This window comes from Salvelinus sp. IW2-2015, linkage group LG33, assembly GCF_002910315.2.
Source record: "Salvelinus sp. IW2-2015 linkage group LG33, ASM291031v2, whole genome shotgun sequence".
NCBI classification, from domain to species: domain Eukaryota; kingdom Metazoa; phylum Chordata; class Actinopteri; order Salmoniformes; family Salmonidae; genus Salvelinus; species Salvelinus sp. IW2-2015.
This window is the reverse complement of record NC_036872.1, coordinates 37,743,769-37,748,569: the sequence shown is the minus strand read 5'-3', so window position 1 is coordinate 37,748,569 and position 4,801 is coordinate 37,743,769.

Genomic DNA, 4,801 nt, shown 5'->3' with positions numbered 1-4,801 from the left:
CGATTCTACTGTCAGAATGCCAGGTAAAGTGACAAAATATTACAAAGACTGGAAAAGAGAACGGGGTATAAAAGGAAGGGATTAAGAGCATCCCAGGAGATGACAGAAAAACTTACTGTAAGGTATTGCAAATCAGAAATGGAAGCTCACCMCGCCGATATTATTTCTCATGCACAAACTCCAGCATTGAAACTGTAGATCGCCTGGGATGTGTTGTTGAAGACATTGCAAAGAAAGGAATCAATATCCACATATATATGCGCTCATGAAGGGCCTGCAGTGCATGAATAACTAATGAAAGGACAATGGGAATGTCACAACCAAGAAGCAGCTGTGTGTGGTGATAAGATACCACAGTCAGAAACTCTCTCAAATCACACGAAAAACACAAGAAAAAAAACCAGGGTAACTTTTWTTACAAGCGTTATTTTTGAGTCTACACACAGACACTTCCTGGAGTCGTCTGTAAAGTCTCATTCCTCCTGTTTCTCTAACACATCCCTCATTAGATCTCTGTCTGTTCCTTTAACTCTGTCTCTGTTATGTGGTGATGGGGAATGGCAGCAGCACCAACTTGTATGGGGATCACCAGCATGTATCCCTCACTGGCTGGAACCCTGTTGCTGAATGTCCCCTGAAGTCCCCAAAAAATGGCTTCAACCTGGTAGTGGGGCTTTTGGAGGTGAGCAGAACACACATGCACTTCCTTCAGTCATCTGTAAACTGTCATTCCCCCTGTTCATCTAACTCATCCCTCAGTATATCTCTGTCTGTTCCTCTGTTCTCTGTAGAGCATCATATGGGGAATGGCAGCAGCAGCACCAACTTGTATTGGGACCACGGTAGGCCATCATTGTAAATAACAATTTGTTCTTAACTGACTTGGCTAGTTAAATAAAAAGCCCGGTAGTGCAAGCAAACATTGTTACATTTTTGTAGAGTTCGTTCTATTGGCATGCTAACTCCATGATAAGTTTTAAGAATTTTAGCTAACATTACTATTTATATCTTCCTGTCACACAAACATCTAATAACTTCTCTGTGCTCAGTGTTGCCAGGTCAAGCTAAAAATTGTAGCCCAATGACCACTCAAAACCCACCCACAAGGTCAGAAAACTAACCCAAAATCTTTTTACAGCAYCAAGAGAGTAGTTCGCCCAGCCACACTGTTGCATATCTTTTGGGGCTGTCATAAACTGTCAGTGTTCTGGGAATTCATATTTAAATGTTTTTCTGATATACATGACACTGTTATAGATCCGTTTCCCCTTTTTGGAGTACTGCCCATAGGTACCCCCCTGTCAAGAATCCAGTTGGACASTGTTGCTTATACAACTCTTTTATACTACAGAACTGGAAGATGGCAGCTCCCCCATCTTATAAATATTGGGTGAGAGATGTGTTGTGCTCTCTGAAACTAGAAATAAAGTAAATTCAATACACGTGGGAACCCCTAACTGTTTAATGAGGCTTGGTTTTCCAGTCTTACTTTAAACTGTCCATCCTCTGATGGAATTCATATTAAAACAAAAATAAGTCTGTATTTGTCTCCCCTGTGACTTAAGGGTTGGGATGAGCATTTCTTTGTGTTTTCTTGGACGACATTAAGGTTGATGATGTGCTTATTGATTGTGACCTGCGGATGCCTTGTTCATGTTGCCTGGTCAGACACTAAAATGTGAGCTTGTTTTGCCCTGTTTTTTTTATTTTATTTTGTTCACGCTTACATAAAATTATAATTATTAATCAAAAAAATGTAAAGCATTGTAAACTTTATTTTTGGTCCAGTGGATGGTCGGTCTGTGGCCATGACTGTCTGTGAGTGGTTGCATTTCTCCACCCCTATCCCTTGTCTGTTTACAGGAACAATGATGAGGTGTCTGCTCTGTCCCTGTACTACAGATTGCCCTTTAACCTTTGTAGCCTTCTGCCCTGTGTGTTTAACTTGTCTAAAGTACAGTATCTTTAAAGCTATTTTTTATTTGTATTTTTTCTAGTTGAGTATAATATTTATATTGTTTTTGTGTTGTCTTGTGTGTAAAATGGAATAAAGAGTAAAAAAAATAAGAGTTTGCACATTTATCCAACAGGTGTCTCTATAATGACAATATAAATACTGATTGACAAATTGTTTCTCTGCATTTCTCCCTTTGKTATTGGTTCATCACACCAAATTATTTAATCTGAACTCTATAAGTGATCGATAGTGAATGGTTAAGAGGTATATTTTTTTCCTTCAGATTGTGTGTGTGAAAGGRTGCTAACACAATGTGATTCATTGTGAAATAGTGTTAATACAAGTCACATTGCTATACAATAATCATATTCCTTTAAAACTGGAGTATAAAAATCTCTAAACCCCTACAGTTTGCTTTTTGGATTATTTTATTTCAGAATAAATGTCAATGTGTAGAGATAAATATACTCACCAAAACAGTAGTGCTGGTCTGGTAGTAGACCTCCATCTAGAGGATTTTTATTTAACTTGGCAAGTCAGTTAAGAACAAATTCTTATTTACAATGACGGTCTACCCCGGCCAAACCCTCCTAACCCGGACAGCGCTGGGCCAATTGTGCGCCGCCCTATGGCACCAGGGCCTGTAGTAACGCCTCTAGCACTGAGATGCAGTGCCTTAGCCTGCCGCAACACTCGTTAGCTGGCTAATGTTACTGCTGGCTTGCTAGCAAGCTGGCTAACTGACTAGCTAGCAGGCTGACTCGCTAGCTAGCCCTATCTTCCTACTGACTATGGTCATGCTAGCTAGTGGAAGTAAGTTAGTCCCTCATGCTAGCTAGTAGTAGATAGCTTGTGGAAGTAAGCTAACGTTAATCCGTCGACCTGCTACAAAATGAGAATGAGAATGCTTGGACCTCAGCTGAGTCCCTCTCCTTATCCGTCCTTCAAAGAAGCCCCTTCTTTACACTTCCTGTTTGGCATGATGTTTCTCAAGGTGTCTCTTTCTCATGTTGTGTGGTATTACCAATACATGACCCCTAGACACTTTCACATACAGTAGTTTGCCTCTGAATTGGTGTCAGGTTATTTCCTTGTTACCTGTGTGTTAGAATACTGAATCCCCTTTCACATCATTTTGAATGACCCCTYCACTGCCACATGCCATCTCTCGCTCCAGGATACATTAGGGGAAGTTGCTTTGCTGTTGGCACCAATCCCACGTTGCCAGGCAACGTCAACTCTATCCCCTTCATCCTAAACTTTCCTAACTCTTGTTCAACTGCTCTATGATAAAATCAGTTTAATTACATGTTTACATTCGCTTCAAGTCTGCTTTTTATTTTTTTACTGAAAGTTGACACTTCAAAAGGKTAACTTGARGCATAAAGCCYATGTTYCAGTTGGTTTTGKCTCAGTAAAACAAAGTAAAACACACCGATCCCTATCCTAATTTCAACAACGTGTACCAATGTGGTATATCTGGTATTGGTTTGTAGTAAATTTGTGCCTCTGGTCTGGAAATTCATATTTTTAAACCTATTTTCAACTTCGGTATCCAAAATGTTCTGGCTGCTCCCATAGGATATAGTAATTACTAAAAGTGTACAACACTAAACTTAGGGCTTGGGTACAAAAGCTCTTGTATGGTGTTTGTCATTAGAGTTTTGGTGGGCACTATGCTGGCCCAAAGGTTCCATGGTCACAGTAAAGCTACACTGAACCAAAATATAAATGCAACATGGTACAATTTCAACAATTTTACTGAGTTACAGTTCGCATAAACAAACCAGTCAATTGAAATAAATTCATTTCATTGGGCCCTAATCAATGGATTTCTCATGACTTGAAATATCAATATGCATCTGTTGGTCCCAGATACCTTAAAAAAAAGGTGAGGGGCGTGGATCAGAAAACCAGTCAGTATCWGGTGKGACCACCATTTGTCTCATGCACCGCGACACATCTCCTTCACATAGAGTTGATCAGGYTGTTGATTKTGRCCTGTGGAATGTTGKCCCACTCCTCTTCAATGGCTGTKCRAAGTTGCTGGATATTGGCGGGAACTGGAACGCTGTTGTACACGTCGATCCAGAGCATCCAAAACATGCTCAATGGGTGACATGTCTGGTGAGTATGCAGGCCATGAAAGAACTGGGACATTTTCAACGTCCAGGAATTGTGTACAGATCCTTGCGACATGGGGCCTGCATTATCATACTGAAACATGAGGTGATGGTGGAGGATGAATGCCACGACAATAGGCCTTATTTTAAAACGTTMGTTTTTGGACTGATACCCAACTGAGCATTCTACTCAATGCATCGTCAATTAATGCTGATTAAGATTTCATYATAAGTGTGTAACAGTATAACTTTATGGCCTTCCCCTCGCCCCGAGACGGGCGCGAACCAGGGACCCTCTGCACACATCAACAACTGACACCCACGAAGCGTCGTTACCCATGGCTCCACAAAAGCCGCGGCCCTTGCAGCGCAAGGGGAACCACTACTTCAAGTCTCAGAGCAAGTGACGTCACCGACTGAAAGGCTGCTAGCGCGCACCACCGCTACCTAGCTAGCCATTTCACATCGGTTACAAGTGCATTACAGTGACTTGGAAATACAATGCCATTCAAGAGGCAAATCATTTGTATGAAAACCTTTTGATGTCGCCAGATTGACATGAGATGCAATATAACATTAGCTAAGATTGAGGGGAGGACACCGGATTTTAGCTACAGTACCTACCATTAGCATTGGTAGCTATTTTTGACAAACTTTTCTAGCTAATGACAACATTGCCATCTGTCTAAAGTACATTTGACATTTGACAATGTGATAATGC